The sequence below is a fragment of the Convolutriloba macropyga genome, chromosome 4 (genome assembly GCF_964194025.1).
Source record: "Convolutriloba macropyga chromosome 4, txConMacr16.3, whole genome shotgun sequence".
Classification (NCBI taxonomy): Eukaryota; Metazoa; Xenacoelomorpha; order Acoela; family Convolutidae; genus Convolutriloba; species Convolutriloba macropyga.
In genome coordinates this window covers 45,698,161-45,722,269 of record NC_134471.1, presented here as the reverse complement: position 1 = coordinate 45,722,269, position 24,109 = coordinate 45,698,161, and positions in this window count along the sequence as shown.

The window sequence follows — 24,109 nt, the reverse complement described above, 5'->3', positions numbered from 1 at the left end:
GACTACTCTAACACAACAAAAGATTGATTTACTTTTCTTTTATTTATCATAAATGTCACGTAACAGGAGATTGATTTGGCACAATCGAATTCCTTAGTGGCACTCTACTTCCATACTCAAGTCGTTGCACTTTTAGTATCACAAATCAAAAATTTTTGCGTGAAACTGCTAAGAACCTTGGCTATGGGAGGTGGCTCATAATCAGCGCAAAGCCCTTTACGTGGAAGTAATTTGATAAATTTGAAAATTTTTAAAATTTAGATATAAAATATTTAAACAATTTAGGCAATGTAAACGATGTCTCTCGGCTAATAAGTGAAAAGGAAGGATGTCGTCATTGCGTTTCACTCTCCAATCCGGAATTAAACTGATCAGCAAAAACATTAAGATCCGACCAGACATTTTGAGTTGTTCAACAGTCCTGCCAATCGAATTGATGTCAAATTAGCTAATCCTCTGAAAATTTTTGATTTCATCAATGTTTCAAATGGAGAAGTTAACTTTTCATTTCGAAAACAGATGTTAGTGTTGAATTTTTCCCAGAGTTAGGAAAATAGAGGATCAGCACAACTAATACTATCAAACAAGCCGAATTAGACAAAAAACACAGCCCATTGGTTCACAAAATGCAACTTCTGAAGCCCTCACCTGTTGACGCTGGAGCTCTCCCTTACCCTATAAATTTTTTTCAACGAGTAACCCTCAAATTTATAAGAACTGTCAGGCGCTAAAACTCCGCTCAAACCACTACTGTTGGTTTCAAATACCAAACTTGCGAAAAAACAGTCTCATGACTACAAGATGAAGTACCTGTCGACAATCATTGCAGAAACGAACATCGATGATAAAGTAGAAGCTGCCATAACATAGACAGACAAAAAGTTTGAACGTTTTAACCTTAAATCAAGATCGACACAAAATTCACCAATAGATGATTTACCATTAAATAAATCACAGACTTGCTCACCAAATTAGGCAACTTAATTTAGCAATTTCAATGCGATTTGAAAGCAAAAATCTCGAATTTCTTTGACAATTATAGAAACTGAGGAAAATGCGCAAGAAAAATAAGGTGTGCTCCCTAATTTTTTGTTCGTGGCACTAAATTTCTTGCTAATGTGGGAAGGTTAATGTACTATGTAAGATCCTTATTACGATGAAAATATTTCCGTCTTTCTTTAATCTTCTTTTTAGTGCTATACTTTCAAGGCCATATGAAGATTTGACTTTATTTCTTTATTAAGATGAGAAAAGTTATATTTACGTTGTCACTAAACTCTAAAGTTTTTCAAGTATTTTTGCTTTAAAAACCGTTTGGTTATATTTAGTGTGTTTGATTTACTCAAAATGCATGAATTATTTTTATGATATATCATGCATGATATTTTTGCAGGTGCGTGACAGCACGCGTGAGAAATTTTATTTATCTTGAGTTAATCTTGATGTATTTGTTTTCTGACTTCTTAAAAGTGAATGCGGCCCCGGTTCTTCAAAAGTACTAAGCTGAAAGGTAGAACGGAGATTTTCAAGCTACAAATCATTCGCCAAAAGAGAGGCTTCGATTGAGTTCTTTCTCAATAAACTGTTGAACCCGCTCCGAAGATTATTTCTAACCACTGAGTCTCTGCAAAACAAAACATCGTACATAATCATTAGGGTGAAAAAAGAAACGCTATTTAGTTGTTAAAAAATTCAAAGAGAAAAATTGCTTCATCAAACCTCTTGCTTCATCAAACATCATAGAGAAAATTTTCTTCATCAAATGCAGTAACAAAACAATAAGCTTTAAAGTCGCATTACAAATGATCAGCAAGGTCCCTAATTGGCATTTTTCAAGGATTCTATGCAAAAGACTACTCTAACACAAAAAAAGCTTAAAAATTGTCTAGGTTTTTATATTGTAAATGAATTGAAACAGGAGACTGATTTGGCTCAATCAACTTCCTTGCGGCACTATTGTTCCATACTCCAGTCGTTGCACTTTTAGTATCACAAACTAGAAAAAGCTTTGCGTGAAAAGCGAAGAATCTTGGCTATGGGATGTGGCTCATAATGAGCGCAAAGCCCTTCACGAGGAAGTAAATTGGTGAATTTAAAAAAATTACAAACTTTGTTCTAATTTATAGAATTTATGGAATGTAAACGATGTCTCTCTGCTAACAAATGAAGAAAGGGAGGGAAAACAAAAGCTGGACTAGTTCCAGATCAATTCGATACTTTCGAAAAAATATTGGCAGGTTAAAAGATTGTACAAATATGTTGTTTTGCCAACCAACAATGAAACCTAAATTTTAACACAGTAGCATCATTGTTATGAGATATATACGCTGACGTCAAAAGTTACCGCCCAGTTTTATATGCCAACAGTACAATCTTCGTAAACTCGATACCAAAAGATTGTCCATATTTTTAGTACCCTGCGAATCCTTACTAGCAGACTTAGTTTGAATTCATGATATCCAGAAACCCTCAACAAACCTTTTGTCATTGGCAATACCAACCAACGGCAACCTCTCATATCGTGACGCCAAAAGTGATTGTGAAATTGCCACCACCGATAAGGGATTTTTCTAAACTCTATCAATTCATCTTGCTTTCCGTCAAACTTCATTTCATTTCTACAGTACACTAGTCATTACAGCGCCCCAACAAGATCCAAAGGAGGACCCCAATTGGTCAGCGAAGGTCCATATTTGGCAGGCTATAAGGCGGATTCTACGCAAAAGACTACTCTAACACAACAAAAGCTTTATAATTGTCTAGGATCTCTTACTTGTCGTATATGTCACGAAACAGGAGACTGATTTGGCACAATCAACTCCCTTAGCGGCACCCTACTTCCATACTCAAGTCGTTGTACTATTAGTATCACAAATCAAAAAAGTTTTGCTTGAAACCGCTAAGAACCTTGGATATGGGATGTGCCTCATAATGAGCGCAAAACCCTTCACGTGGAAGTAATTTGGTGCAATTAAAAAATTTAGAAAATTAGTTTGAACAATTTCGAAGAATTTATGAAATGTAAACGATGTCTCTCTGCTAACAAGTGAAGAAAAGGAGGGAAAAAAATGCTGGGGTAGTTCCAGATCAATTTGATACTTTCGAAAAATATTGGCATGTTACAAGATTGTACAAACATGCTTTCTTGCAAATCAGCAATGAAACTTAAATTCAAACACAGTACCATCCTTGTTATCACAATTATACGTTGACGTCAAGAGTTACCGTCCAGTTTTAAGTGCCTACAGTATAATCTTGTTAAACTTTATACCAATCATGTTAGACAAAAGATTGCCCATATTTTTAGTACCCTGAGAATAATTAACAGCAGACAACAAACCTCTTGTCATTGGCAATACCAACGAATTAATAGCAGACAACAAACCTCTTGTCATTGGCAATACCAACGAACGGCAACATGTCATATTGTGACGCCAAAATTGATTGTGAAATTGCCACCATCGATTAGGGACAATTGTTAACTCTAGCAATTCATCTTGCAGTACCAATTCATCTTGCAAATCATTATAGTGCCATCTTTTTTATCAGATTTATAGGCTGACGTCAAGAAGCACCGCCCAATTTTTTTGTTTGCCAACAGTATAATCTAGTTAAACTTGATACCAATCATGTTAGACAAAAGATTGCCCATATTTTTAGTACCCTGAGAATCATTATTAGCAGACTTAGTTTCAATTCATGATGTCCAGATACCCATAAAAACATTTTGTCGTTGGCAATACCAATGAACGGCAACCTTTCATATTTTGACGCCAAAAGTGATTATGAAATTGCCACCATCGATTAGGGATTATTCTTAACTCTAGCAATTCATCTTGCATTCCATCAAACTTCATTTCACTTTTACAGTACGCTTGTCATTACAGCGCACCAACAAGATCCAAAAGAAGACCTCAATTGATCAGCAAAGGTCCTTAATTGGCAATTTTGAAGGATTCTATGCAAAAGACAACTCTAACACAACAAAAGCTTAAAAATTGTCTAGGTTTTTTTTACTTACCGTATATGTCACGAAACAGCAGACTGATTTGGCACAATCAACTTCCTTGTCGGCATTCTACTTCCATACTCAAGTTGTTGCACTATTAGTATCACAAATCAAAAAACGTTTTGCGTTAACCCGCTAAGAACCTTGGCTATGGGATGTGGCTCATAATGAGCGCAAAGCCCTTCACGTGGAAGTAATTTGGTGCATTTAAAAAGTTTAGAAACTTAGTTCGAACAAGTTCATAGAATTTATGGAATTTAAACGATGTCTCTCTGCTAACAAGTGATGAAGAAGAGGGAAAAAAAGCTGGGGTAGTTCCAGATCAATTCGATACTTTCGAAAAATATTGGCATGTTTCAAGATTGTACATATATGCTTTTTTTCAAATCAGCAGTGAAACTTAAATTTAAAAACATAACCTCCATTGTTATCACATTTATACGCTGACGTCAAGAGTTACCGTCCAGTTTTATGTGCCTACAGCATAATCATGTTAAACTCGATACCAATCATGTTAGACAAAAGATTGCCCAAATTTTTAGTACCCTGAGAATCATTATCAGCAGACTTAGTTTCAATTCATGATATTCAGAAACCTTCAACAAACCTTTTGTCTTTGGCAAAACCAACCAACGGCAACATGTCATTTTGTGACGGCAAAATTGATTATGAAATGCCACCATTGATTAGGGATTATTCTTAACTCTAGCAGTTCATCTTGCATTCCGTCAAACTTCATTTCATTTCTACAGTACACTAGTCATTACAGCGCCCCAACAAGATCCAAAAGAAGACCTCAATTGATCAGCCAAGGTCCTTTTTTGGCAGGATATAAGGAGGTTTCTATGCAAAAGACTACTCTAACACGGCAAGAGCTTGATAATTGTCTAGGTTCTTTTATTTACCGTATATGTCACGAAACAGCTTTTATATACCGTATATGGCACAATCGGCTCCCCTAGCTGCACTCTACTTCCATACTCAAGTCGTTGCACTTTTAGTATCACAAATCAAAAGAAGTTTTGCGTGAAACCACTAAGAACCTTGGCTATGGGATGTGGCTCATAATGAGCGCAAAAGCCCTTTACGTGGAAGTAATTTGGTAAATTTAAAAAATTTCAAAAAATTTAGATTTAAAATTTTTAAAGAATTTAAGCAATGTAACCGATAGCAACTGATCAGCAAAAACACTAAGATCCGACCAGACCTTTTGAGTTGTTCAACAGTCCCGCCAATCGAATTGATGTCAATCTAGCTAATCCTCTGAAACATTTTATTTTCATCAATTCCTCAAATGGAGAAGATAACTTTTCATTTCGAAAACAAATGTTAGTATTTAATTTTTCCCAGAGTTAGGAAAATAGAGGATCAGCACAACTAATACTATCAAACAAGCCGAATTGGACAAAAAACACAGCCCCATTGGTTCACAAAATGCAACTTTTGAAGCCCTCACCTGTTGACCAGTTAGATGTTTTAATCAAGCTCTCCCTTACCCTAAATATTTTCTTCAACGAGTAGCCCTCAAATTTATGAAACTCTCAGACGCTAAAACTCCGCTCAAACCGTTACTGTCTATGACTACAAACGATCTCATGACTACAAGATGAAGTACCTGTCGACAATCATTGCAGAAACGAACATCGATGATACAGTAGAACCTGCCCTAACATAGATATTAAAAAAGTTCAAGCACATGAAACTGAACTTTTCAACCTTAAACCAAGATCAACACAAAATTAATCAATAGATGATTTATCAGCAATTAAATCACAACTCCCTCGCCAAACTAGGCAACTTAATTCAGCAATTTCCATGCGATTTGACAACAAAAATCCCGAATTTCTTGGACAACCTAACAATTATAGATACTGCGAGGAAAATGCACAAGAAAAATAAGGGGGGGCTCCCTAAATCTTTGTTCGTGGCACTAAATTTCTTGCTAATGTGGGAAGGTTAACGTACTACGTACAATCCTTATTACGATGAAAATATTTCCGTCTTTTTTTAATCTTCTTTTTAGCGCTATACTTTCAGGGCCATATGAAGATTCGATTTTATTTCCTTATTAAGATGAGAAAAGTTATATCTACTTTGTCACTATACTGTAAAGTTTTTCAAGTATATTTGCTATAAAAACCATTTGGTTATATTTTGTGTTTTATGTTATATATTATGTTTGATTTACTTAAAATGAATGGATTATTTTTATGGTATATAATGCATGATATTTTTGCCGTCACGTGACAGCACGCGTGAGAATTTTTATTTATCTTGAGTTAATCTTGATGTATTTGTTTTCTGATTACTTAAATGTGGATGCGGCCCCAGTTCTTCAAAAGTACTAAGCTGAAAGGTAGAACGGAGATTTTCAAGCTACAAATCATTCGCCAAAAGAGAGGCTTCGATTGAGTTCTTTCTCAATAAACTGTTGAACCCGCTCCGAAGATTATTTCTAACCACTGAGTCTCTGCACAACAGAACATCGTACATAATAATTATAGTGACAAAAGAAAGGCTATTTAGCTGTTGAATAATTCAAAGAGAAAAATTGCTTCATCAAACCTCTTGCTTCGTCAAACATCCTAGAAAAAAATTTCTTCATCAAATGTAATATTAACATAATAAGCCATAAAGTCACATTACAAATGATCTTGTTGCTCAGAGACAGAACTTCCTAAGTAGGGATACATCACCTGATCTTTTTACTCAATGTTGGAGAAGGTTTTTTTATAGGGGCTGCTTGTAAAAACAATGGCGTTAGAGCAATTATCATTATCTGATTAGTTTGTGGATTTTTTTGCATAACCAAATTTATCACTTGTTGTGCTGTCATTTGCGTTGTCTGATTGTTTTTCTGTTTCTGTTGGTTCTAGGGAGAGCTGAATTTTATCGAACCCTCTCTTTGAAATCTCCGTAGGGGCATGTTTGCGTTTGCCGTTTATTGTAAAAGTGATGTGGCCTTGATTTCTACATTGTGGTAACTCTGTTGAAATTGTGGTTTTGAAAGTGTTTTCGTATTTGTTATTTCAAGTTTTCGCGAGTGACATGAGATTTATTGTGTGCAAAGAAAACATTTTGCCGTCTTCTAAAAGAGCAGAATTCGAATCAGTGGCTGAGGTGTCGTTTGATTTGTATTCATTTGTTTTGAATATGCGAATTCTTCTGGAAATTGTTTTCATAGGGGATATTTCTTAGGATATATTTGGTCCATTTTTAGGATCTACCATGAATGGTTGAATTTCAGCATTTTTTTCGTGAATAATCTTTTGTGTATTTGTAAGTGGTGTTTTTGTATGATATTTGAACAAACTTCTTTTATACACATAAAATCCTGTGGAAACCAGCCTGTATCGTAGATATGGTGTAATTTGTCAGGAAGTTTGTGTAATAATAGTGCGAAGGCTTGTGCGATCTGTCTTGTTAATTCCTAAATATGGCGTATGAGACGAAGCCAAATTCTGTGTAAAAACCAAGTAAGAAGTGTTCAAACATTTATTGTGTATGATTCGGATAATTCCATTTTCCGTTACTGTGTTAAGGACTATGAAATGGATAAAAACTTCATTTTCAGTGTTTTGCTCATGTTTATAGAAGATGTCAATTTTTTTAAAAATTCAAAAAAGGTTTTTAAAATGATCTTCTGGTTGATCTGTCTGGCTTGCGCATTGAAATTTCTGTAGAAAATCTAATAATCCACCTGAGTGTGGGCAAAACAGTGAATCATATATTAGCGAGGCAAGGCGGTTAGTGATGGGATCACGTATGAACAACGCATCTCGTTTAATAAATTCTGTGCACGAGTTTTCAAGTTTTGAAACAAATAAGATGTAAAAGCTATTCTAGCTATCTGGGAAGTTTTAGCAATTATTGACAGGGAAAATTGTTGATAAATATTGAAAAAGTGTGTTTTCAGTGGTGAGGTTGTACCCACTGAAAAGCGTAATTTTTCAACATTTAGAATTTTCGTTATGCAGATTGGTTTTATGTCTTCTAGTGATCGTTCGTTCTCTTGTTGTCGAGAAAACTTATATTCTGCATTGTCAGCAGTATTTGCAGAGATAAGAGTTTCAAATTTTGTTTCTATGATGGAAGTTGCGCAGCAAAAGCTTTTTTTCCTGTGTTTGCTTAGAAAAAATTCTCTAGGATTGATTCTCCTGAATCTGAGCCTTTTATCTAAATAGAGAAAATAAATAGCAAAAATGCGATAGCTTAACTGTATAGTTTTTGTTTTAGTGCAATTTTTTTTGTGGTTAGATGATGTTAACTCATTGGTGGCGCAAGTTAAGGAAGACCCGAGATGGACTCTTTTTAGAGCCTTAAGTTTGATATAGTCAGAGCTACCTATTTCTGCGCGAGAAGCACACTTAGCTAAGTCTATATGTTTAACCGACTCAGTAAAACACTGAAAGAGAATTTCAGTTTTTACCATAAATAATTTAGTGTTTGCCGCAGTCAGATATTCACATAAGGTGTGGAAAATGGTAGCAGACTGCAGTGAATAAAGTTTCACGCATCTTAGATAAAAGAATAGAGTCTTCCCTCTCTGTGATTGGTAGAGAAGTCATTTTCTGTATTTTCCTCGGCTGCATTATGATTTTTAGGTAAAAACCTATATTTATGTTTATGTTTACACTTAATCTTAAATACTTTCCTTAAATAATTATATGTTTTTGTTTATGGTTGTGTTCGTCCTATATTTGTTTTCAAAGAAGATTGTTTATAAATAATGTTTAAATATTTTTTGTAGGTTCTTGAATTTGTTCTGTATTTCTTGGGGGTTTCTGAAGTTTTTCAATGCTATTCTTTTTAATGTATATGTAAAGAAATCTGTTTTGGGCTTTTTCTAGTTTTTTCAAGTGTTTATATAACTTGTCTTTACGTGGTTAATTTTACACAGACTTACTAGCTAGACTGTGACATGGGACGTTGCAAGGAAGAAACCCCAATGCTTGCGTCTAGAACTACTACTAAGTTAACTTTTTCTTGGTGGATTGCGGCAAGTGAGACAGGTAATTTCAGTTTTAATTTGATTTATAAATTTTAGTTATCGAATGTGTTTTGCTTGTTTTCTCATTTTTTTCTTTCACCAAAAGTTTGGCTATTGACAGGGATTTAAAATGTGACTTCTCATTAAGATGCCGACGTAGAGCCACTGCACAAAATGAAACGTTGTAGGTTATTGGTTTGGTAGCATGGGAAATGTTGATTTGTGAGAATAGTATCATTCTAACTTTAAAACATATGGAAATTTTGGTCCTTAAAATATTAGTAAAAATAATTTCTAAAAACTTGTACTTGTCTATCTATTGGAACACGTTCATGTAATTTGATTATTTCTCTTGTTGTTTTCTTCTTAAACTTGTTTTTTGGTTTTTTCTATCCGGATTTTTCTTGGCAAGTTGTTCCACATTCTTGAGAAATTTCTGACTATTAATTGGTCACTAATAAAGATTGGCACATTTTTTTTGGGAAAACAACTATACAGTTCAGAAATTTTCTCTCATCTCATCTCATATTTTCCAAAAGTCTTGTATGAACTTTTTCTTGGATATTTGACTGCTTTCCTTTTAGCGCTTAGTTAAATTTAAAAAATTTTTAAAAGAAAAAAACTTTATCTCTTATTAGAGGATCCCTTGCGCTATCAAACTTTTTACGCACAAGGCAAACCTTTATACACCAATTTATTTGTCTTTCTCTTCTCAGAAGTGATGAGGCTTGCAGAGATTAGAGAAAAATTGAAATGTGACAAGACAAGTGATTTGAAAAGTACAATTTTTGTTTTAGCAGTATAAGATGTCTCACCAAGTAAATTGATCTAATAGCAGTCTCCGTTTTCATCATCGTTTTGTTTAGTTCTAAGACAAATTTCAAATTATTGTCAGTCTTTACGCCCAGACAACTACAACCGACTTTATGATACTTCCATTATAATGAAATGCCTCAGAAGGCAGTCGATCTTTTTAAGATAAAACAAGTATTTCGGATTTATCTCGGTTTTTTCTTCTGTTTCATATAATTATCAATTCTTTGAAATTGCTCGAGGTTTTTGTTTGAAGCCATTAATTTTTTTTGAGTAAGATATTATACATGTATCATCTGCAAATTTTAACACTTCTTGGTTTTATTTTTTCCGAGAAATCGTTAATATACAGTACAAGAAATCAGGGGCCCGATGACTTTTCTTTGAGGAACTCCGTGTTTACTTTTTGTCCAGATTGACTAAATGATTCCGTTGTTAACGCATTGTTTTCTGTTAGATAGAAATGATTTCAGCATAGTTTTAGATCCTATTCTGAATCCATAATTTGCAATTTTTTCAAGAAAGATTTTGTGAGAAATTGAGTTGACCGTTTTCGCTAAATCTAAAAAAGTCCAACAACAGTTTCGTTTTGTTCTACACGTTGGTTTATAGATTCCGTTAATGAAATGACAATGTCATTTGACTTTATATTTTTAAGAAATCCGAATTGTTTTCTTTTTATTATCTTATGTTCATCAACATGAACATTCCAATATTTGTTGCAGTAGAAACCATTCAAATTTCTTAGCATGATTTGGTGTCACTGAAAACGGCCTGTAGTTCATTGAATCAAGTGGATCACCTTTTTGTGAAGTGGAGTTACATATGTTTTGTTGAGGACATCTGGAAAAAAAATTGGTCGAAATCTATTTGTTAAATGCACAATAAAACTGTGTTTCAATAGACAATTTACAACTTTTGAATGACCATGCTGGGAGGAATCCAGGACCCGATGCCTTGTTCTGTGATAGTTTGTCAAATACATCATACAACTCTTCTGTCATTATAAACCTGAATGAAAATAATTACTTTCTGAAACACAAAATTTGGTTACCCAGTCTTTTCTTTTACCCCTTCAACGGTTTTCCCTAACGACGACTCCATTTGAAAAAAAAAGAAAAAACGATGTAACCAATTACAAACAAAACGACGAAGGAACAATCATTTCTAAAACTTAAAAGACGACTTAAAACACAGAAACTAATGACAACGAAGAAAACCACGCCAAAACGACGTAAACGACGACAAATAAAAAAAAACGACGATTGCTTACAAAAAGGTTGTCGTTTTTTCGTCGTTGTCCTCAACACGGGCCTATGTTGAAAAATTTCGTTTTTTACTTGAAAGAAATTGTTGTTTTTCAATCGTTGTCGTTAGACGAAAACGATCAAAGCCCTTAAGTGGTAGTTGTCGTTTTGTTCATTATTTCGTCGTTATTTTTATGTAGGAAATGATCATTTCTCATCGTTTTTTGTAAGAGAAAAACGACAAAAAACGGGATCCCCGCTGATATTCAAAAAATTAAACTCACTATACATTACCTGCTGCACTCACCACTGCGTTATCAGGCCATAATACAGATATGCTAAAATGATTTAATAGAGAAAACTTAGTTCAAGTGCAATGAAACTACGAAAAAAAGACCAAAAAACGACAATTTGTTTTGAAAAAAAAAACGACATAAGAGACGACAAACAGCGACAAGAAAACGATCAAAAAACAACAATTTCATTTGATAAAAAAAACGACAAAAAAAATAAAAAAAAAAACGACGAAAAAACGACGAAGAAACGATCATTTCTAACACTTAAAACGACGGAAACCGCAACAAAACGATAAAAACGACGATTTCCTACGGAACGATTGTCGTTTTTTGTCGCTGTACCTCAATACAAGCCAGTGTTAAGGAATTTTTTTTTCACTTGTAAGAAATCATCGTTTTTTAATCGATATCCTGAGACAAAAATAATCAAAGCCCATACGTGTTAGTTGTCGTTAATTTTATTTAAGACAAAAACGTCGAAAAAACGGGATCCCAGCTGAGATTCGAACCATTGACCTCCTGATACATTACCTAATGCACTCACCACTGCGCATTCAGGCCATAATACAGTTATGACAAAACGATTTAATAGAGAATAACTAGTTCAAGAGCAATTAAGACGTGTCCCGAGTAGGGTTACCCTGAGAGGTTACTCTACTGAGGTCTTATAGTATCTTACCTGACTAACTGAAGTTCTATATCTCTAGTCTGCTACTCTTCTATCTGAGCTTCAGTAGACAGTGCACGGGCCCCATTGCTAAAGTCTAACTTATATCTCAATACAAAACAAGAGCGGAGTAGAGAGAGAGAGAAATATACTTTATTATTATATCAGGTTTGTGTATGACTCTGATCGGTACCAACTAAACAGTTGTGTGTAAGGGAAACTAGTTAAGCATCGGAGGAAAGGTATTTCTTCTATTTTAACCAGAGTATTTTCAGTCTTTATTTATTTAAATATTAAAGTCTTCAAATCTTCTTTGTCGGAAGTCAACATTGACTCCATTTTTCCGGGGTTTAAGTTTTTTAGAAGTTTTTGTGAGTACTACTTTCAATTTCTCTTTAATCTCTTTGGAGGAATTTCTTTTCTTTTTGTTGAGTGTGCTGCGCTTTCGCCGGTTTGTCAGTCGGTCAATTCCTAGACATAGGTTGCCCACGTAGCAAGGAGTGAACATCGACAACCACAAAAGTATCTATTCCAGTACCACTTCCAGTGGATGAAGATCCTTTTGGGTAGGCCCGATGTTGATGTCGAAGGCGATCCTGATGTCCAGTGACTTACCTGACTTACCTGAATTCTTTTTGTTTGCTTATGTTAGCTGTTAGATGTTCAGAATTTTTTCGATTTAGCCTATCATGTTAGGCGGTATTAATGTTCTGTTATTACGTAGTTTCACTTCCGGTTGTAAAAAAAAATAAAACCTTTGTTCTAAATGTTATATGAAATTCGATGGAAAAATCGAGTGTAGTTGGGTGAGTAACAACATGAAGGTTGTTGACAACAACGAAAAGTTATTTCCTTTTTTCATAACAAACGGTATAGTGACTTGTGATTTTTCTGCCATTTTGGATTATGTTATTGGATAAGAACATGTATTATTTCAATTAATGTCTCCCGGACTCATGATTTATTCTGATGAATTTAGTCCGTACAGACTGCTTCATCATACTTCTACAGTTTTGTGGTTTTGTTAGTTGTTACGGTTATGTTATACGAAGCGTTTATCGAATCTGTAAATGTTGTAAGTTTGATAATGGTTTCTGTATTGTTTAAATTTAGTAAAGGTTTTGGAACACGGTTATAGGATTAATGTGTGTGGACAAAAATGTCCCATCGCCTGATTCCTATTAGTGGTTATTTCATACTTCTAAATTTAGTAAAAGTATCTGTCTGCGCGCTTATTTTATAATTGTTCGCCGGATACGACATAATGTATTTCAACATTCCAAATAATTCTCTCGGGAAGAAAGAACTTGGTCGTTGTTACTGTTAGAAGAATGATGCTATTGCTAGACTATTGCATGTGATGGTTCATAGTTGTTAACTTCATGTTGTTATAATTGCATGGTTGTTTATCCAGTGGAATGTTTACCTATGAATCATTTGTCTATAATTGGTTTACCTATGAAAAGTCGTTGTTATAAATTAGTAGACTATCATAGTAATATGAAATTTTCGAATTAGTAATCTTTTTGTTTTTTCTGTTGTTATAGACTTCGAATATTTTGTTTTGTACTGTTAGTAGACTACGTGTCAATATAATTATTTGACGTATTTTTAGTTTGATTAACAAAATATCAACAGTTTGTTACTATAAACACTTACTCAGAAGCTGTTAGAATTGTCATGTCATGACCCAATGTGTTATGTAGTGTTATGTATACGTTATGTATACTGTTCGTTGTACATGTCTGTTAAACATTACATATAGTGTGTTATTCTACACTGTAGTGCATAAAGCTATTGTTTAAATCCGGTTCCATTTTACACATTATTATCAGGTACTTTTTTGTATTTTCTTTATTTCTTATTTACAAAATTGCATATATATAACTATGGATAATCTTTGCATATGTACATGTACAATTTAATATCTGAAGGCAAAAAATGGTTAGGAGAAAAAGGAACATTAATAATAAAAACAATAAAAACTGTTGTTCTGAAGAAGTCAATTATTGTTTAAGTGTTATATCAAGGTATTATATCAAGTGTCAGTGATACTTAAAGACAGTGTTGTAGTTAAGACTAATATAGCAAATCAGATCAGGAATGGAACAGTTAAGATATTTCAACTGTAATTGAAATAGCATGTTCAAAGAGATTTGGGTAGTATATTTTGGAACGTTTATGGCTATAGATGGTATTGTTACAAATTGGTACAATATAGGAAAACGATAAACGTATATGTAGAGAATCAAATCCATTGTTAATTGAAGCTGTTATGATTGAAATGGCATTGTTATTAAAGTTCGAGATGTGTTACTTGTTCCAATTTTCCATGTGTTACAATTTCTCTGTTTGCTGAGGATGGCTATTCCGATTTCTGTAATGTTTATACTCCTTTACAAAATGTTCATCATGTGAGAGAAAGTACGCCAACAGGTCAGTGACTTCGTTGATTTTTGTTTCCGTAATCGAAGCTTTTACAGTCTTCCTTAGCTCTTTTTCAAGATCTGTTGCTTTTCGTTCATTGTTATATTGAGTACTGTTACTGAAAGCTCTGTTTGTTACGCTTCCTTCTAAATGATATGTATGGTACTCTTCGCAACGTTCAAGTGCCTCGAGAGGTACCATCAAGGGTTTTTCAGGTGAATCCTTAGGTAGGAAGATGTAATAATTATTTATGGGGTCAAAATTTCGGAGTGTTCCAATGATGTGTTCCCATTTCAGTTTATATCCATAAATCAGAAAGTAGGGGGATGTTAAATGATCATTGATATAGATGTAGCTTTTATCTGTATAAGGCTCTTTATCTCTGAAGAAGAAGGTGTGCTAGATCATATTGTGGATCAGTTTGTTTTCATGTACACGAAAGTTATTGTTATGTACATCTTTTGGAGTGGAATGGAGAAAGTTGAAACTAAGTTGGAAAATTTCGTGTTCAAATACGCTATATGCTGAGAGATCCTGAGATGCTTTTGCTACTAGGTGATCGAATGTGCTTGTTCCCATATTTGATGTTTCTTCAGTGTCCAAGTTTAGTATTAATGATACTTCTTTTATTTCTAATGTCTAATCTAGTATATCTATTCTGTTTTGTTTTCTTGGTCCTTTCTTGCAGTTTGACAAAGCATTTTAAATTTCATTTGGTATCCACATCGGGTACAATAGGAGTATCAAATTCAAATTGTATTCTGCCTTGCATGTCTTCGATCTTTTTCTGAAGTGGTGGGTTTGCTATGTATTTAAATGAAATATTATATCGTGTTGGTTTATATTTTGTGTTTTTAGGAGGTTAATTCTAGCGAGTTCGTTTCAAACTTCATCTGCATCTAATAGTTTTGTTCTTCGTGCATCTGAGACGTAATAACTAGGTATGTTAGCTCTAAGATAATCAGTGTGTTGTGAACACCATTCCACGCGTTCTTTGATTGTTCCAATAACTGCGTACGCTTTTATTTCTACTGCTTGTGCTTTTGATAATAGTTGTACTTCGGTTTTTGTCAAATCTAAATCGAGTGGTTTGAATTTACATGTACTAATTTTGTTTAGTTCATAATACTTAACATTAGTAATTTCTTCTGCATCGCAATCGTAATGTTCTATGAAGACGTCTTGTGGTCCAGTTGCAGAGCCATTAATGTTTTGTCCTGTTAGTTCTACAAAGTCTACTTTTGCTTGTCTTTTTTGTCTTTTATTGTTCATCTTGAATTTCTCTATTATACTGTTTGTTAATTGTTCTCTATAGAAATTCCAATTTCGTGTCCATTTATGAATGGCTATTTCCCACATTGCTTCGTAGTCTGAACTGTTTTTAAACTCTTCTAGTTCTTTTATTATGGTGTCATAGGTGAAATATTGTGGATTAGTTTTAAATTTGGTGTTATTGTTCAATATATGTTTTTCAAGGTTATTGAATTTCTCCTAGTTGAATGTGTATAATGTATTTGTATTTATTGCTTTGTTTTTGTTTAGAAATTTTTTTATCTGTACTGCCATTCTTTCTTTTATACGATCCTTGATACGTTGTTTAACACGGTTATTTAGTCTGTGTTCTAATTGTGTTTTTGTTTCTATATTCATGTAAATGTATGTTATTATTAATAACAATATTAGTATTATGGCTTTTAACTGAAGCGACATGTATCTGATAAACCGGTGTGTGGATTATAGAATGTTGCAAATCCTAATGTTTGTTTTTTCTATCTGTCAACTTTATATATAAAATCAGTGCAAATAAAAGGTGCTGGGTCGTAGTTGTTATTATCGATGGTGTAGTTGCATGAAATGGATGTTTAAAGATAGTGTCGTATTTTATTGTAGTGTTAAATTTGAGTTATAGACTTGGATTTGCTAAGACTTCAAGGGTGTTAATTAATCTATTTCGTGACCAGTTTGTAAGTGTGTCTCCTAAATTAGTGGGTCCGTATAGTGGTAGTGGTGGATTCCAACTTTTGTGATCTAATGCAAAAAGATATGTGTGTTCATTAGTCCTACTTCGAGTGGTTGGGTTTGGGTTTAGTATTGGTCTTGATCGTGTTCTACCAGGATGGCTTAATTGAAGTCTTATTTCTGGTATAAATGACGCTGGGGATAAAGCTGTATTCCTCGGTGGTTGTAAGGAGTCTGTCAGATCGACTCTTGCTATACTTACTGATGTGTTTGATGATGAAGTTTGATTTGCTCTTCGTGGTGTTGAGCTAGTACTTGCGGATTGTGGTGATGTTGCTGACAAGAGTGAGCTACTTGGTGACTGTAGTGGTTGTACTCGGAACTGTTCTTGAACAAAGTTAAAGTTTTGTCTTTGTTGGAATGTAGGTGGTAAGAAGGGGTTTGCTCTTATTTCGGATGGTGTTGGTGTTCTGATTGTATTATAAGCCGAATTATCACTTGGTGAACCTATACTAAATTTGCGCAATGTTGGTGTTCCAGTTCTACTTGGAGGTTCTGACTGTCCTGCTTCTATAGGTCTAATTATGGTGGAATCAATATCTGTTGAACCATCTGAAACTAATGTTGAATCTTGTGTTGGAAATGATAAAGAAGATCTACGTCGTGCTCTTAAGAGGTCTCTTCTTTCGGGGCAGTCTCGCCGTACAGTGTATGGATTTTCGTTTCCTGGGTTTAAATTATCATCTACTTCCGGGGATGTTGGTATATTTGCTAAATCTGTGACTTCGTTATGATGTGGTCTTTCTTGATTGTTATTGTTGTTACTATGGTTATTGTTTGATGACGCAATTTTTGCGGATTATATTCGTGCTCCTGAACTAGGTCCGTGTGAGGGAAGTTGAATGTATGATGGTGCTAGTATTATTAGTGGTATAAGTTCTTGTTGTGGTGGCTGTGTTTGTGCTCCTAGATTATATATGCAAATTTCGTTATTTTCTAGGCGAAGATTTAATTGATAAATAATAACGCTGCCGTGTAATGGTGAATTTTCAGGGAATCTTATTTGTAAATAGAATTTTTGGTAGTGTAGCCTGTAATATATTGATTCTTCTATATCTGAGATAGGATCAATTATTATAGGTTCATGAAATATTCTATTAAACCTAAACACATGCGAAGGAAGAAATAAATTAGGAGTGCAACTTTAATGAATTTAAAAATTTCTAGTTCTATATTATCTGTATTGGTTTTACATATATGGTATATATCGGTGTGAATTTCGTTCATTAGTTGTTACTGTATTATTGTACTGGTGGACTTGCATAGATAACTCTACGGTTTCTGATAACTTCGTTTATTGTTACTATTGCTAAGTACGTAGAAATAACAACTATGCAGGGTACTAGAAAGATAGTTAGGAAGAATATTATTTTAGATAATTGTATGTATCTTGCTATTAATGCGTCTGGGAAATAAATTTTTGAAACTGAAATTACTGTGTTTTTGTTTGTATTAATTGTTTTGTAGGAAGTGCGTGTGTGTGATAGTATGTTATATCGTAACTTTATTTAAATGTGAAATTGTTTTGCAAAATTTGTTTTGTATACAATGCTCCACTGCAAAGTGACAGTTATCTACTAATGTAACTGACACGTAAAGGTGCCGCACTAGCAAGTTCTTGTGCTTCTATAGATACACAACTATGACTATAATAGGTATCATGTATGGTTCTCTTCTTTTAGTTTATCGTCTAACAATTCTATAGCTTCTTTTTTGCAAACTACTAGAAAAACTGTATGTAGTTTGTTTATATCAACACACCTATCTGTGTTAATTAATTGTTTCAGCGTTTCAAATTCCGTAATTGTTTCGGTGCAAGGTGCTGTGTTCTTGAGTAATTCAAAATGTTGTTCTCACCAAAAAAGTTTTATTTCTTGTCCAGTTTCAGTTTTACCTTCCAATATAAACAAATAATTGTGAAACAAATAACTGTGATTGCATAAACTGTGATACACTAAGCATGTGTGGTACTTCATTAGAGTGAAGGCTATAATGGTGAATTAGTTTCTCAGAAATAAAATTGAAATAATTCGGTTTATCTTTTGTTGTTGAAATGTTTTGTGGAGAATGGTTGATGACAAAAGAAACAAATTTGTTATAACTGTCTGAAAAATTGGAGTTTATCGGTTTATCGGTTTATAGAAATGATTTGAGTTTTTACTGAAAAGAAAATTTCAAAATGAATTGAATTCGTTTGAATGTAGTGTGACAATACAGGTTGGCCATGGAATTGAGGATCAAAATTTTAGAAAGTTATTAAAATCTGAGGCAAGTCAGAAAGAATGTTATTTTAGAAATGAAGTTATGAAATTTTTCTGTCTGAGTATAACAAGTTTTGTTTTGTGTTTTCAGCTTAGCTGAGATTTTCAAAATATTCAAGTTTTACTGAGGTAGTGATCTGTACGAGACAAAAATCGTTGTAATAATTTCTGTTTTACTTTCTGTTGCTTTTTACAATTCTCCTGACATTTAGATGTCTTCCGTTTTTCTTGTTTGTTTCTTGAAGTTGATAATTTCACAATTTTTGGGATCTAATTAGTTTCTGGAGTGTCGAAGTTTTAGAATTACACGATTCGTTTGAAGTTTCCTTAACTTTGTTATGTGATTGTTTTTCTCCTGTAATTGGTATGTTTGATGGTATAATGACGTGCTTTCGTCATGGTATGATTATGGTAGTTAGTCTAATTATGTTGTCTATTTACTCGTTAACATTTATTTTCAAGTTTTCCGTTAATCAATAGGTGTCTTGTGGCGTCAACTTTGATTGTTACTAATAACTTGATGGAGAAGGTAATTTGTTACTAAGTAGTGTGGTGCAAAAGTTAATTGGTTATTCGATAGTTTTGTCAACTTCAAATTGATTTTTGTACAATCGAAGTGATAACCTCAACTGCTAATTGATCTTCGTCAGATCTATCATGGTACTCACCATCTCGTTCATGGTGTTGCAATTGTTAATGGGTATGACATTATCTTTTTGTTACTAATTGCGTTTGCAGGGAAATGCTAAGTCCCTATAATTTGTTCTTAAATCTCTTCAACTATGAAGGTATAAAAAGATTGTCAGGTTGTCTTTTTCTTGTTTGTGTCAATTTCTTTTGCTTTGTTAATGGGTCCTTGTTACTTTCGATCATCGGTTTTCTTTTGCTAATGAAGGTACTAATGAGGTACTAATGAGTGTGATGGCATTGGTTCGAGATGACGTCCGTTGGTTTATAATGACGTCAGTCTTTGGATTTAACGTCCGTTTGTTTTATAACTTATAGAGGTTGTGACGTATTCAAAATTTTATGACGTACACTTGTAGTTCTTGTACAAGTGTTCATATAGCCGAATCCATCTATGTAGTCGAAAGTTGTCCGACCGATGAGACGAACTGTGTAATTTAAGAATGATGTTATCAATATTGTTATTGGAATGGTTATTAATGTTTTCTGGTGGTATGCATTTCCACTATTATGTATTAGAATACATGTAAGAATGTCTGTATGGGTGAATGCATGGAAGAATGTCATTATAGGTTTGTTAACTGACATAGACGGTGTGAACTGTCATAAAAACATGTTAAATCGTATGTGTTTTAGATAGTGGATTTATGTGTCAATTAGAGATGTGAGTTGGCAGAGATGTGTGGAAAAGATGTATATTAGCGGATGTATACGTGACTTGTTACGTTTACATGGGCGTCGTTATACGGTTGCTTTACGATCTAACTAATCGACAGTTATATTATAGCGTGTGTTTTATATAGCACTTTGTATGTTATAACTGTTCACGGTTACAGAACTTCGTTGTTACTTGAATTGTTATCTACAGGAAGTTATCTACAGGAATTTACACGTAAACGGTTATTCGTCTTATATTTTATGTGTTAACTTCCGTTTTATTATTTATTTCCTTGTTCTTTACTAATTGTTGTTGTAACAGGGTTTACTCGGTTATTGAATTTACTCTTGTTAGTTTGCAATTTTACTTTTGTGTGTACGTTGTTTACTGTTCTTTTGCAACTTTAACTTCTTCAAAGTATCTATTCCATTCCGTGAATCCTCGAACGTGAGGGCATACGGTTATTGGGTTTTATTTGTTGTTAGATTGTTTTAATTGTTTGATGGATTGTTTATTGTTTGTAATGTTGACAATTTCATGATGTCTCTTCCAGTTCCAAGCTTGTGAACAACATGATACCATTTGTTTTTTGATTATTTTGTGTTTTGATTTCATTGTTTACATGAGACCCTTTTTTCCATTCATTAGTGGTGATTCCAAGGGCTACTATCAAAACCTATTAGTATTAGTATATCCTGTCTGGAGATTCGGTTTGTTATTTGAATTTGTTGTCATTTGTTTATTTGTTATGCAATATGGATGGTGATGGTGAATAAGTAAGATGATGGTGAACAATGTTGGTGAAGGTGGTGAAAGAAGAGAGTGGAAGAGGAAGATGATGGTGGACAATGTTGGTGAAGACGGTGTTAGTTCAGTTTGTCATTTGATTGTTGAAAGAGTAGTATTCGTTTATATTAATATCGTTTTTATATCTTGTTTCACTAGAAGGTGTTAATGCATATCGTTAATCTATTAAATTTTGTTTGTTTTAAACTGTTATTCATTGAACATTGTTTAGTAACATGGTTTAGTAACATTTTGTTTTATAAACTTGGTACTTATTCACATAGTTGCTAGTCGACATAGATTATAGAGGTTAGAGGTTAGGTGGTTGTTAACACCTTTTAGTTTTGATGTGCTTTTGTTTTCATTTGTATTCCAATTTGTATATTAATGTTTTCATTCAATAATGTGTCTTTTTACTTTATTTTTCTAATATTCTGGAGGTATGCACACAATTTTCGGGTTAGTGAAGTGTGCAAGTGTAATAAAGTACTGTATGTAATAGAATACTGGATGTTAACAAAGTAGTAGAGTACTGGATGCTTCAAAAGGATAAAGTATTGATTAAAAGTAGGATGATGTATTCGAAATTAGTTCCGTATTGAATATAGTAGTCGAGTTGTGGATAGGTGTATTATAGTATAATATTGGGTGAACATTATCAGAATATGAAGCATTTATATAGTGTTATATTATGTAGCAATTTAAGGTCAGTCTGATTATTGTTATAGTTATTATTCTTCTCATTATTATTGATATTATTAATATTATTATTAATATTATTATTATTATTATTATTACTATTATTATTATTATTAATATTATTATTATTATTATTATTATTATTATTATTAGTATTATTATTGTTATTAATTTTATTATTATTATTATCTATATTATTATTATTATTATTATTATTATTATTATTATTATTATTATTATTATTATTATTATTATTATTATTATTATTATTATTATTATTGTTATTATAATGTTATTTTCTTTTTGCGAAGATTATATTGATGATTTTTCGGTTCATCTGATTGTTGTATTGCTCGTTCTCGTTTAACTTTTTCGTGTGGTTGTTTCAATATTGGTATTTTTTTTGTAGGAAGATAGTTTTGTAGTTCCAACTTTATATGTTTTTCTTTAGGGTAGTATGGTACAATGTGATTTCCGTGTATTGTTATTTGTTCTTTATTGTTATCTTTTAGTATGTATGTTGTTTCCGTGGGCTTATCGATGATAAGATAAGGTCCTGTTTTTAGAGGTAAAAGTTTTTTTTATAAACTCCATCAACTTGTTGTTGATTTGTTACTAATGCAAAAGTATTTTTCTCGAGTGGTTTTGCTGTTCTGAATCTAAGATTTATTTTATCCGTTAATTTTTTTCTGTTTTGTAGAATTTAGGTTATCGTTTTATATGTTTCATTGTAGTGTTTTTCTTTGTTTAGGAACCATTTGGCAAATGTTCCTTTCTGAAGGTTTGCAATTTTTGGGTGACTAAAATGTTTTTCTAAATGGGTGTGTGTTGGTTGTGTGTTACATGTAATTGTTTCAGTTGGGTTGCAGTTTCCCATCTCATCTGTTGTTGTTCCAAGTTTTATCTTTGTTGACTTTCGTTGTTTTTGGTTAAAAACAACTTTATATGGTGACATACCTAATCTTGTTTGGTATTGTGTATTATATGCGTAGGGGAAAAATTTTGCTTTCTGTGACCAATTATTGTATTTATCCTGTAATAAAGTTCGAACAATTTGTCCAATTATTCTAATTGTTCCTTCTACTAGACCGTTGGTCCAGGGTTCATAGGTTGTACAGGGTTTGAATTTGATTTCAAAATAGTTACAAAGGTGTGTTACTTCTGTGTTAATGTATTCTGATCCGTTATCCGATCTAATTTCTACGAGTAGTCCGAATTTCATGAACCAATGTTTGAATAATGCTGTGAATGCGTAATGTGCGTTATTTTTTGGTGCACACCTTATCGTTACGTAATGTGAAATTGCATCAACTATCACGAAGATATAGTTTTTTTCTTCAGAAGTTGGGTGGATTGGTCCTTTTGTGTCGACCATTATCATTTCGTTGAAATATGTTTTTGTTGTGGCTAATTGTTCTTGTTTGCTTTTTGTTCTCGTATTGGCAAACACTTTGTTTGTTTGCCATTGTATACAATCAGCTATTATTATTTTTAGCCAAGTATTGAGGTTTGGAAAACAGTATTTTGTCCATTATTTTACGTTTTGTTTTTTCAAGGCCTGTGTGACCTACTAGGTCAATGCAATGGTTCTCATAGAATTTACAGAGTACCAATGTCAATGGTAAACAGATTCTTTGTGTCGATTTTTTTGTGTATGATTATGATTATTTTGATTATTCCAGATCGTTCATCAACTATTATTGATTTAAACTTTCTAAAGTATGGGAATAGTCCTTTGTTTCCACGTATTTCCATTGTTACTGAGTGCGGTTTATTGTTATGTTTTTTCCACATTTTTACTTTATGAAGTACAAGATCTAATATTTTTGTTTCTCTTATTAATTCTTCAGTTACTTTTGTTTTTTCGTCACAGAAGATATCTGATATTTTCGTGTTTTCGTAATTTTGTTGTTGTTTTGTTTTTAAGTTTATGTTATTGATCAGTCTTAGGTAGTCATTATCGTGATGTGTTGTATAGGGTCCTTTTTGGTTTTTCCCAATAATGAGATCGTTTTTTTCTACTATTGGAGATTGCCAGTTTTTTATTTTTGGTTTATATTTTGGTACTAAATTGGTTTTAGTTTCGGTATTGTATTTTTCGATTGAAATTGGACAATATTCGTTTTTATCGATGTTTATCTCGAAATAAATGTTATGTATGTTTGCTAATACTGGGTGGTGTGTTTTTTGTGACTTTTTGTGTCATTTGTGTTGTTACATAAGCTGTATTTGCATTCTAGGTTATTTGCAAAAGGTGTTTTCGCGAAGAAAAACTATGTTTTCTGGTATTTCCACTGTTATATCACGAGTTTTAGTAATATGTTCTTCATCAATTGTTCTACTCAGAAGATCGGGGAGTGCTAGGTTTTTTCCCTCTGTCCAAACAATGTGTAAATTTGGAAATTTCATTAGAATGAGTTGAAATCTGTAGACTCTATTGCTAGGTTTTTTTTTCTGAGTGAAGAGGTAAATGATCGGTTTGTGATCAGTAAATAATACAATTGGATGGTTTTAGCCTGTTAGCAAGAATTCATATTCTGTTAGAGAGAC